The 13,301-nt window shown below is 34.0% G+C and overlaps 1 protein-coding gene across 2 annotated transcripts in view; it reads left to right on the forward strand.

Moving 5' to 3' along the window:
- Nucleotides 1–13,301, forward strand: part of Htr2c (5-hydroxytryptamine receptor 2C) — a 213,680-nt gene that overhangs the window by 12,060 nt on the left and 188,319 nt on the right. For both annotated transcript variants that reach the window (XM_031368968.1, XM_031368969.1), the window contains exon 2: nt 6,879–6,935. The gene's annotated coding sequence lies outside the window, so the exon portion shown is untranslated. The remainder of the gene's footprint in view (nt 1–6,878; nt 6,936–13,301) is intronic.

Here is a 13,301-nt window from a genome sequence, read left to right on the forward strand (position 1 = left end):
GTTGCACTATTTGTGATTGTATGAAGTAATTTCAAAATAATTATTCAGTTCTCTCTACTCTGGTAGATCTTATTATGTGGTGCTCAGGTCTCTTGATCTGTTTTAGGGAACATGCAGATCTCTATCATCATCAATAGAGACATATCTTTTGAAGCCTGATTGTACCTCAGATCATAAAGCATAACAGAGAATATACCACCTGTTCATAGAATCATAGAACTGTCAAACCAGGATTTGATGTCCATTTTCTCTGTGCTAAAATCCCTACCATAAATGATATTGGTATGCAACAAAAAAAATAAGACAACATGTAAAGGAGTACTAAATGGATGCCATACATACAATTAGAAGAGTATGAGGTTCAGTAGGGTTTGGATTCACACAGAGGACAGAATGTTTTAGAAATCTACAGTATTCATGTTGCACAACTTTAGAAAAAGTGCAGTATGAACCAGCTAATAGCTGCAATGGTAGCTTTGCCTCAAACATATTTAGAACAGTGCTCCACATCAGATGTTTCTTGGATAGATGAAAATCAGATCTTAGGTCTCTGGAGACAGATTATCCCTGCATTCAAAAAGAGTGATTCAGACCATGCTGATTTCATTGAATTTTAAAACCTTGCCACCTTCTGGTTGTTGATGGAAAGGAACTTAAGTCCAATGTTCAAAGCTTTGGGAGAATATTTAACAATCATATTTATCTTGGGATGTTCGAAATCATTTCTATATCAACTCCCAGCTTTTCGCGCTTTCTGCTTAACTTTAATTCAGTGGCTGTTAAGGTTTTAGTATCTGCGAGATATCTGACAAAGCACTTTACATATTTCCTGAAACAGAAACAATACCAAGTTCTAATATTGAGGGTTTAGAGTTCGGTTCATCACTGGAAGTCTAATATATAAATGCTATATGAAGATAAGGCAAAACAAACAAACAAACAAAAAGATCACTGTGCAATTTAGAGAAAGTTTACAGAGTAGATTCAAAAATAGGATACTTTGTGTGTTGAAATTCGTAATATTGCTCCAAAGTGCAAAGATGGAATACAAATTTGAATCATTTCCCAGGTGCCATTTTTACTACCACATATAAACATGCAATGATTAGTTTACTCTTTGGTATCTCTCAGCGATACACATGTAGAGAAGATATTTGTAGAAATTCATATGTAGACAAAGGAGCATTGCTCCCTGAACATGAACGTATTAATGCTCAATATTTTTATATGGTCCAATAGGAATTAAGAACAGTTTAGGCTACTTAATTGGCTCAAGGGGAAAGATTAAAATTTTAATGTGTAGAAATTATGAAATGTAGTTTTTAGCAAATCCTTAAATATTTGAATTATTTGCCTCTGTAAATAATGAGCTGTACATTTGACTCAGATATAATCAGTTGTCTGTTTATAATATAACTGTGAGTCCCTAATGCCAAACAACTATTTTTATCAGTCTATTTCACAAAGCATTTCATATTTTCCAAGGTATAGATGATGCTCTGAAAGTAACCACTCATTAAGTACTAAATGTTCTAGTAAAACAATAGCATTAAAGTAGTCTCATATTTCTGAGTGACCTCATGTTGCATATAGATTTTTGAAAATGAAAACATGAAATATAACCATCTTGTGTTTATGAGTGAGAGAGACGGGGGCAGTCTAAGCATTCAAGGAGGTCAGAGGACATTCTGCAGTCAATTTTTTCTTTCCAGTTCTATGTGGGCTTCAGGTTTCCTGCCCTCCACTGCAAGCATGTTGCCCACTAAGACATCTTTCTGTCCTGTTATTGATTATGTCTTAAAGATGCCTGCCAAGGTTAAAAGAGGGCTCTTAATAATTTTTAGTAACATGAATAGTTGTTATTTTTTAATGATGAAGCCATAGAGAGAATTTTAGGCTCTTAACTCGGAATGCAGGTTCTTTTCCCCCTTGGTCCACTGCCTCTTTAAGGCCATGTGGCTTTTAAAATTGTGACTACATCATACTGCCCTTGAGAATCACATCATGCTTAATAAATTCAGAATGAACAGAAAATGCATTTGCATTCTTGGCTTCCAAAATTAGAAACGTAGTACAAATATGTGAACAACTTAAAGGCTATGGCTTCTGTTACTACTGCCATTAACATAGGAGATACACTTCTGTTTGTGTAATATATTATATGTATGCATATTCACAACAGGCAAAAAGCAGAATCGATTTTGAGGTTTATATTAGATGACTGACCAGTCGATTGACCACATACACTTATTTCTGTTAGCACTGATGTCTTAATTTGAGCAATTGAGGTCTGAAATAGCTCAAAGCTGGATGCTTACTTTATCAATCACATCTTTTTAAAATGTACAGATGCAAGCATGAGTCACTAGCTACAGAAGTCTATCTTCAATCCATTATGTCATTTTCATGAGAAAACAAACCAGTGACCTTGGTGTCCTTTTAAAGGCAATGACTGAGCTCCAGTAAAAAGATAGTTTTATAAAATGAAATTGGTTTCTTTCTATGCTTATTTTTCCACTCATTTCTATGTGTACCTTTTATCGATGGATGGGTTTGAAACTAGTTTGAAACATTCATTCACGTATTTTCATATGGATACAGGGGAAATCAAGTTTCCTTTGGGGGGCTCTTAGTCTCATTAATAAAAAATTTCAAGAATGGACTCAGATGGAAGCACAAAGGAAAATATTATTAGAGTTTAAAAGAAAAATCTCAAGCTATAAAACCACAGCAGTTGCCAATGGAAGAAAATGGAGAAGCAGAAGGGAAAAAAAAAAGACCCTGCCCTTGAGGCTGGCATTCACATCAAATACATAGCACACAAACAAGGCAGGTTTACACAAAATGCAAGGAAGCCCAAAATGTTGAGGGAAAGGCCCCAAAAGAGATAGAAAAACCAGGAAATAGGAATGGAGAGAGGCTAAGAAGTTATCAAGTCATGATTCAAACCCACACCTTTTCCATTGCAACTTGAGTAAAAGAACAGCCTACCAGTTAAAAAGTGTGCCACTAATCATGCACAAAAGGTACTATGAATACAAAATCTACTTAGACCTAACATTGTTCTCCAGTACTAAGTTGGAACACAAGTTAGAAGATAGACATCATATGACAACTTCTCCAAATGAGGAATGTGTGGGTCCTTAAAGATCTCAGTTCACTTTTAAAAATGGTCGAAGAGCTATTTACTAAGAGCATAAGGATGAAAGATCTGTCCAAGGTGCTATTTAATGGGTGGAGGTCTGTTACCTAAAATTTTATTCTTGGAATCCAAGGTGGCAATAGTGTTAGGACAATGACTTATCTCTGTGACTTCTACCAAAGTAAAGGACACACATACAAAGTGACAGTAGAAGTAACAGACTTTTATTCTGCCTTTCTTTATCTTGCACACCCAGGGGAGGAGTCAGTGGTTTTTTTTTTTTTTTCAGTTCTGTTTTGTTTTAAACAAAAGTAGCTTGAAGTAAAAGTACCTGTTTTGCACAGGGAAATGTTGGCTCAGAGGGTAAAGCATTTGCTATATAAGTGTGAGGACCAAAGTTCAAAACCCAGCATATATTTAAAAGTATAAGTCTGATGGCCTAAGTTTGATCTCAGATTTCATTGCTGAAGGATAGAACCAACTCCCTGAAAGTTGTTTGACTTCCACATGTGCACTGTGGCACAAGCCTGCCAACACACATACATCACACACACACATAGATGATGAGGATGACAATGATATAATAATGATGGTGATGTTGATAATGACCTTTAGACCATTATTCCAAGTCACTGATAGCCCATTCTATTAACATCTTTTCGTCCCGACAATGAATAATAGAATACATTTAAAAAGGTAATATCAAATCAAGATAGCAAAGAGTTTGATTTTTAAAGACTGCCTAGAAACTTGAAGTGAAACTTATGGAAAAAATTAAAGTAACCACACAACACAATAAAGCAGAAGGGCTGTAAGTACCATGTCTTTTAAGTAACACTCAGTGAAAGGAGAACAAAATTATTTTGATAAGAAACAAAGTCAGAACCTCGTTATGCTAGAATTTATAACAACTATGCAACTGGAAGAAACCACAGTGCAAGAGTTAGAAACATGTTTTTGAGGATGATAAAAACTTACATATGTTTTGTACCTGCACGGAAGTGCTTGCCACACAGATGTAAGCAAAACTGACTATCTCTAAAATTAGCACGATTTTAATCACATATTTACCATACTTCTTTAAAGATTCCTTGAAAACCCAAATAAGCAGGGAATGGAATTCGTCAGTCCACCTGTGGTGTTACCTCAATCCTGAATGGAGGACACCCCTTTCTTTTTAAATGAATATGGTAATCCGTGAATAGGCAGAGAAGTAGATTCAGTTCTTTTGTCATGCTAGTATCCACTGGCTCAGGCCTCAATATTGGCATTTTAATGGTGATTGAGCCTAAGATAGGCATGTTTTTGATAGGTACTTGAAAAACTGGTTTCAACTTTTGAAGACCTATTATTTCAACTGGAACTTCTGTTTAGACTTCACTGCTTTCTTAGGAGTTTAAAAAGGAAATTTTGAATTGAAACTACGCTTTTGTAATGGATTTATTAGTGTAGGCTAGAAACAAAAGAGCAACAATTTGTGTAGCGTTTAATATAATTACATAAATAACCACAGAATTGTCCCTTTATGTCACCTTATAACTTAGTTATAGGTCATGTCAAATGCAATAATATCATACTTGGAAAACTTTAAAACTGAGTGGTTTAAGCCATGCATTTGTATTAATATGTAGAACACAGCTATGCTCAAGACCATCTTGCTATCTTGAATCACTACCCCACAAAAAAAAAAGAGAGAATCAAATTTATTGAGGGAATTTAAAATTGTATTAGTTCAATAAGTTAAGAAAAGATCAATGACTGGCTTGAACTGGTAATATATGTATCATAAAATGTATCTAAAATTCACATCTAGCTGGTGGGAAAAAGATATTTTCATAGATGAAAATATTGCCATAAATAAGACTCTGAGCCATGAGCTGAAGAGCACAGTGGAGTCTCCCTGTAATAGGAGACAGATACATGAATATTGCCATAAATTTGAGGCCAGCCTAGGCTACATGATTCTATTTAAACAAGAACAACTAAGGAAAGAAAAAGGAAATATCATAATTAGGCTGGAAGGACACACTTAGAAAAGAGTTAATTTTATAGTGAAGGAAGGTCTCATTTTTTTATCAGAATTAACATTTAAAAAAAATCTACTTGAAAGCATAAGACACATCAGAAAAATAATTTTACTTGAAAAGCTTCAGAGAAAACTTTCTTTAAAAAAACTACCAGATGCAATGTTTCTTTATTCCAGGAAGGAATCGAAATGCTTCATTAAAGATTATCTCAATCTCCTCTTGTGAGGGAAAACCTGAAAGAAAAACAAAACAAAACAAAACAAATCCTAACAGTGACTTCAGAACGCACATTGTTCTGACTGTAGTAATCATGAATGACCAGTAGGGGGCCGCAATCCCATTTACTGCACTTCTGTGGTCACAAAATACTAAATTCCCTCTAAGGGTACTGGATAATTAGGTAAAATTAATTTAACCTGGAGCCGCAACGGGTAAGAGTAGATTACTGCAGTGTAGTCAGATGACATGCTGTGTTGCAATGCAATCTATAATTCGCATCATGTAAATGGATAAGAGCACTGCCAAATATTTCTTCACTTAACATAGACTCTTACCAGAAGTTGAAAAATGGCTAGTGATTTTGGATCTCTGCCTCCTGAAATGTGTTAAAGAGAGTACGTTTTATGCATCTTTCCACTAAGGAAACTGATTTATTTATTATAAGCACTTTAACGTTTCCATACAACAAAATCACAATAATGAATCTCTGTATTATTTAAGGTGGCAAAAAGGTACTCATGCAGATTTATGAATATTAAATGTGTTTTAAAAATTAATTTAGAAAACAGAGGAAAATTTGAATTCAAGTTGTTTCTCTTATTTGAATTCACAACTACCTTAGTTTATTGTCATAAGGAATCAAAAATATAGTAGGCTCTTGGTATAATGCATTCTAACTTGGATAATATGAAAAAATCACATCAAATTATTCAAGTTGTGATTTTAAAATTCAACATATACACATTTAATATTATGTTATTCATGCTAATTTATGTTGATAGGTATATGAATAAAATTATTTTATTAATCTAAATTACAGAATAATGTTTTCTATATATTTTTCATACTCCCAATGCTGTTTACTTCACTCCATTTTACTTAGCTCAGCAGAAATATTAACTTTATATCTTAAGAAGATACCTGTATTTGAAACATATTGGACATATTTGTAGTAGTTGGGGAATACATTTTTGTTTAAAATAAGAAAGTAACATTATTGAAAGTTTGTTTGTCCTACTATAAAAATATATCTAATGGTTGTTTTTAACTTGGTTTTGCATTACAAAATAAATAGTTAGAGAAATGATACTGTTATGACAAGCAACATTAAAATGATAATTGTCAGGTGCTACTTTCGTTCCCAAAGGCTAAGGACCTATAGATTGAATGTCCTCTAACCTCTAACTGGAGCTCTGGAAATTATCTTACTTATAATAACGGTTCAACTTAACATCTGCTATAGAATTTGCTGACTCATTTAAAATACAAACTTGATGTGTGATTTCTTCTTTAGCAGAAGCACATAGGCGGTGGACCCGTTGAGCTGACATTTTGTTAATACTTATGGAGCTAAGATTTTCACTCAAAGTTTGGGGCTAGCATACCAGTTAGCCTTCAGCCAGTCTTTATCTAAGAAAATAGCATAGGCACCTTGACTAAAGCCTTACTTACACAGTTCTTAATGTATTTTTTTTCATGTTTACTTTTAGGGTTGTCAACTATACCTGCAAGCATAGGCCAATGAACACCTTCTTTCCAAATTAATTGTAAGTATATACATAAGCATGCCCTGGGGCTCTCATTTTGGATCAATGTATAACTATTATATATAGATGATTACAAATAGTTTGAAAACTTAGGGCTGTACACAAACTACTAAATACATACCATTAATGGCTTGCCAAATCTGAAAAATTAATTTGTTGAAAAAATATTTTAATGCAACCTAAAATATTCAAATTATGTTTTTATCAAATTATGTGTGAAGCAGATACCCTCACCAAGATTCAAAAAACACTATCTCAACTTTGTGGGAAAGTAAATATAAAATAAAATTATGTACTGGGAAATTTTGGTCAATGAAGAAAATCCATGATCATTTGATTTCCTCTTATAGGGACAACCTCATAGCTGTGCTTAGAAATTAGGGGATCTGGCTAGCATTTCCTGATAGTAATTTTAGAAAGCAAAGCTCATTAAATATTCTTTATAGATGAGACTGGGGTACATCTCAGTGGTAGAATATAATTGAATGGCAAGGGGAAGAATCTGTGCTCCATTCTGAGTACCAAAATAAAATAATGATTATTTTTCTTAATAATTGTCATCATCAGCTTCTCAGAGCAAATATAAGGAAGCCAAGAACCTTTACTATCACTCACAAGTTCTGAAAACCAGTAAAGACAAACATGCTGAAGAGACGAGAGGTAGAGAATGGTAGCAGTTGAGGTGGCATGTGCCTTAATCTCAGCCGTTGGGAGGCAGAAGCAAGTGAAGGTCTGAGATCCAGGCCAATCTGGTCTACAGATCCAGTTCCAGAACAGTCAGGTTTACACAGAGAAACCTTGTCTTTGGAAAAAGTAAGTGAAAGAGAGAGAGAGAGAGAAAGAGAGAGAGAGAGAGAAAGAGAGAGAGAGAGAGAGAGAGAGAAATGGTTATTTAAATATCTGAGTCTTTTCACACCTATTTACATAGTTAATATTACAAAATGAACTTACAATAGTAGTTTTTGAGGAAGAATTGATGATTGTGTAATGTAATCTATCATTACAGGGATATTTGATAGGGGTATTTTAGTAGGGTATTAATATATAATTATGTAAAAAATGAGTACAAAAATAAAATGAAAAATGGAAGTCTATCCAAATTTAAAAGGTATTAAGAAGGAAATAGAGTTGGGAACGGGAATGTCTGCTACACACATAACTGATGATAAAAGAAAAATATTTGAAAGAAAGAAGAAATCAGTGACTTTTTTCCCAACAAAGCAGGTATATTTTAAAAAAAAACGTACATTTTAATGTAGTCAAAAAACCAGCATCAAACTGTCCTACCAGGTTATTAAGCATATCTTCATTTAATGTGATGGCAAATATAGCACTTCCTGTTAATATATATTAAAAAGGTTCTATTACTCTTTCACTATTTTTCCATTTGGTGCAAAAATAAATCCTTACAGGAAATTCAAAGGGTATAAATTATAAAATTGTGAAGTGCTCCAGTAGGAGGAATCTCACTGTAAGTTTATGAACATTGAAATGTACCACAGATGTTTTCATTGTGTTGGTGAAATAGGTTAACGTGGATGTCCTGGTAAGTTTGTATGGTATTCACACAAGGTCATCTCATATTGATCACCAGCATTATAAGCCCTGTTCAATGATAAAGACCAATTCTACCTTTGCTCTCACCTTTTAGTAGTACACTTCTGACTGTGGCAAGCCATCTTCTCTCTACCACTTTATGCCAAGTATCTACTACCCCACAGAAAGTGTTTTCTATTTCTCTCCCTGGCCTTTTACTGACCATTGTTTTTAATCAGCGTTTAGAAAAAATGATATGTAAATTTATTGTAAGGTAGTAAGAACTGACAAGTTCTATCCCAGCCTCCAAAACTTGAATCCTCCAAAGACCTCAAAGTCAAAACTTAGCTTAAAATTCACTTTATTATATAAGGTTTTGGCTTACTTCACTTCCCCAAGAGGCTCACCTTGCTAGAGCACATGAGAGATCTGAAAACTGCATTTCTACCCACCCTCAAAACATAGTTGAAGACTAGTTGTTTATTGCAATGATGTAGTTAATATTTTTAATATACTAATATTCACTGTATATTGACAAATATCAAAAGTACTATTGTAATACCTATATACCATATACCTAAAATGTTGTTTTGGTAGAAATGAGTATGACCCACACATGCTGGGCAAGCACACTAGTAACAGGACTTTTGAGTTTCTGTAACTATTTCAAAATATCTAAGAATCAATAATTTTAACAAAATAAATGTAGGTTCATGTGATTTGTTTCAACTATCCTGCAAAGTTAGTGATAACTTCTCTATAGCTCCACAGAATCAAACACAAAGATAAGATGCATACATATACACACAAACATAAATATATACATATATAATCTCTGAGGTAATGGTTTGGTTGATCGTATTCAACATATCTTTTGAAAAATGGGCCATTTTCAGTTGGACAGGTGTGCTCCTCCTGAACAGGATGAAGTTTGAAATACCAGTAAGTATTTAATGTAAACACTCTTTGTTTAGTTGTTTTTTTCTGTAACATGGTATCAGCAGTGAAAGTTCTTTACCTGAATAGTTCATGTAGTGAAGAGCACCAATACATTTATACTTATCACTCTCTTTGACACCTGTATTAAAAATGAAAGAACTTATGGTGTTACAAATAAATTCAATATTTCTTATTGCAGAGTTCCACTATTGTACTATGCATTATGTTGTAATATCTTTTCCAAAATATTTAAATATGGAAATTTCTTGTATTTTATCATATGTACATATATTATATTTTATAGTATTTTTTACTCTTCAGCTCTTCACTTGGATGAATTAAAAACCATATAAGCAGAAAGTTGTGAAGGAATAAAAGGAATCAAAGGAGCTAATCAGTGGAGTATCATTATGTTCTATGTTGAAGGCATGATAAGAAAATGGTGTGCTACATGTAATATATACTCACTAATCTGTATCACAATAGTTATGAAGGTTATATGATAAAATAACAAAAATAAAATAGTACCTCTAGAAGAAAAATAATCAAGTATAGTTTTTAAAAAACTCACATGCATGCTATATTTTAAGCATGGGTAGGTTTTGAAACTTTCTATTCTGGCATTGTACACACAATTTACTTTTATTGATAATTTAAATTGTAAACCATCCTACTTCACACTAAGTTAAATTCAAAAGATTGTCTAGATTGCGATTGTCTAGATACGTAAAATACTTCTTGTTGCCCAATAAATATGTAGAAATGTAATTATATATATAAATGGTAATCTAATTGAACTAAGTAGAAATTTAAATGCTGTGAACAGTATGAATACATTTTTATTTGAAGTAGACTCTGGCAAAAGCTTGCAAGACTAACATGACAGTTTAAAATGTATATATTCTTTATAAAAAAAAAAGAGTTTCACCATCTTGAAAATAAGTGAAATTTACAAAAATTTGAACGGTAAGTGGCCAAACAGTTGTAGTAACTTTAATGATAGCAAAAAAGTTAGCGAATACATGCATATAAACAGATATTTTGAGCAAAGCCTTGATCACACAAACATATCAATGCTAAATTTTATTATTTTAAAATATTAGGTCTTAAAAACATGTAATGCAGTTTATAAAGCACAAAGGGTTTGTTTTGTTTGTTTCTAGAAATGCATACTAGACCCTCTGGAAATGAGGCAAGGGTCTCAAGGGTTCAAGGCCAACTCTTGCTACATAAACAGCTTGAAGCCAAACAGAAAACAGAACAGAGCAAAAGCATCAGAGACAACTATAGTTTGGAGCTATTTAGTTTTGCATCATTTTCTTATTTTATTTCTGCCCAATTGAATTGACCTTTAGTATTTTGCAATAGCCTAAATTTGTTTTAAATTTAATGTATCTGTCCTGACTCATACATTTTACGATCCTAGTCACCTTTCCTCTTTTGAGTTTTTGACTGTTGAGTTTTTGACAAACTATTCAATACAGCACAATGAATCATAGTCTATTGTTCTGGCACCATGCTTTGGCTAAAATCATCTGGGGGACTCAGTAGGTTTGGTGACATTAAACTCTGTTTCTAACAAGCTCCAAGTTTTCCTAAACTAAATTTGAACTAAGATCAAAAAGTAAGAGTCAATAATTTTTCCTAATCCATACTTTGGAGGTTGGGAACCATGTGGACTCTCACGGATACTTAGCTTTGCCTTTAAAGCACAGGGATGGTCACAGACTTCATACAGTTAGAGCTAGACCCAAATAACAACCTTATGAAGATGACAGTGAAATTTGAATACTTATAACCTTTCCACATCACTCCTTTATTATTGACATTTTGATTAATTCTTCAACTGAGTATAAATTGAACCCTATTTGTATTTTTGGCTTCTGCATCAAAGCAGTGTATGGTTACTTTGCAGTCCACCCTACTGGAGCAAAACTTACTAACAAATAACAAATAGTGGCCCCACAGTTTAGTGGGTAGTATGAAAAAGATGAGATCTGCAGAAATGGGACAGTTGAGTTAAGACTTAAGTTATAAGGATTTCCTAGGAATGAAAAGAGAGAAACAGAGATAAGGAAGAACATTGATATGTTTAGAGAAATTAAAGCATCAACTGTATGTGAGAAAAGTAAGCTCTTCTTGGGTGGAGAAGGCTCAATGAGGTGGGAATTCCTCCATATGAACATGGAAATAGATTAAAACTTGAATAAGTGGTGGTATCATTGAAATAGTTAAAAACTTGAATGAGTGGTGGTATCAGGTAAGCATGTTGAGTGAACAGTGGGGAATGCTATTAAATTCTGCATTTTGGAATTTCAGCAAAGGGTTGGTCTGTCATGAGAGAGAAAGGGGACAGAAATGATTGAGGCACTACAATAGAAAGGTCAGGCTCTTCAGAACTAAAAGCTTCGTGGAAGCATTGGTAGAAATCATCTGAGTTGGAAACTTCGTTGTTGATGTGTAAAAGGAACATTGAATTCAGAGGCAGAGCAAGCCTATAAAGTCAGTTTTCCCACTGTTAGGAAGCACACAGCAGATTGAAAGAGGGGCCGCTAAGAACGAATAAGTGAGGACCTTAGAAACTGATCTCTACAAATGTTCAAAGGGCAGCCAGACATTGCTAAGTGTCAAGGGAGCCTGCGGGTTTGGTAGGTTTTTCTGTTCATTCCTTGATGGTAGTAGTGGGCTAAGATGATGAGATACGTGCATGCAAAAATACACAGCATTCATCTCAAGGGGAAGAAGAAATAGTTTATTCTGAAGCCATATATCCATTACTGTGACCTGGAAACTGGATCTCTCTCTGAATCTCTTCCCATTTCCTATCTCTTGCAACTTCCCCACTTCCAGTCACTTTATTTAGCCAAGGGATTCCAAGGTGTGTGTTACCGAACTGCTGAAGGGAATTAAGAACTTAGAGTACCTTCTACACACACTTTTAAAAACTCATTTCAATGCTATAACAAATGGCTGATTTTATTGCTGTTTAGCATACAAAGGTAGGAAAACCTGACCGATCCTAGCCAGCAGCTGTTGGTTATAGATAACATGGAAAGAATCTCTACTTTTCATTGGAGAAATTCTAGTTTTTCTTCCAGTTAATATAAAAAATATTTTCCTCCAGTTTTGTTCATCTAGTCAAAACAAATTGTCTAAGAACTTAGGTAGAAAAATTGAGATGGCCTGTTCTGTTCTAATTTTGTTTTGAAATAGGGACTTACTCACTGTACCATGGGATCCAGGACAGCCTTGAACATTGATTGGGTAGTCCTCAAACTTCAGGCTTCTCAATGCTTAGGCTTACAGCCATGAGCCACATGCCCAACTTAATTGATTTTAATGATTAAAGGAAAGGTGTCTCGGTTATAGAAAAGTTATCAAGAATAGCAAATATAGGCACAGGAAATAACATAGTTGCTTGTTTGGTGTGTATCTGTTGGTTAAGTGTGTGTCTCACTTAAAGGACAGATGACAAAAGTTTCTCGTCAAGAGAATTAGGACATTTTGTAGAGATACAATATAAACTGCCACTCTCAGGCATGCTGTTTGCATGTGATAAGTGCTATTTCCTCCAAATTTCACAACATTGTAATAAAACTAGTTTTTATTACCCATGATTAATGAACTACTCCACAAAACTTGCCCAATGAAATCAGTTCATGTAAACCGAGTAGCACTAATTATCAAATACATCCTGGTTACAAACAGATAACTAACATTATTTCCTTTCTATCATTATAACTATTATAATTTGCTCCACCCAAACTTCTCACCCTGCTCTGCAAGATGACAAGAGTGTAAACATGCTTACTGCAGACACTGATGACCTGACTTTTATCCACAAGGGGTCCTCCAGCTCCACACACATATTGTGGTATACACATACACGTG

The sequence above is a fragment of the Mastomys coucha genome, chromosome X, assembly GCF_008632895.1.
Source record: "Mastomys coucha isolate ucsf_1 chromosome X, UCSF_Mcou_1, whole genome shotgun sequence".
NCBI classification, from domain to species: Eukaryota; Metazoa; Chordata; class Mammalia; order Rodentia; family Muridae; genus Mastomys; species Mastomys coucha.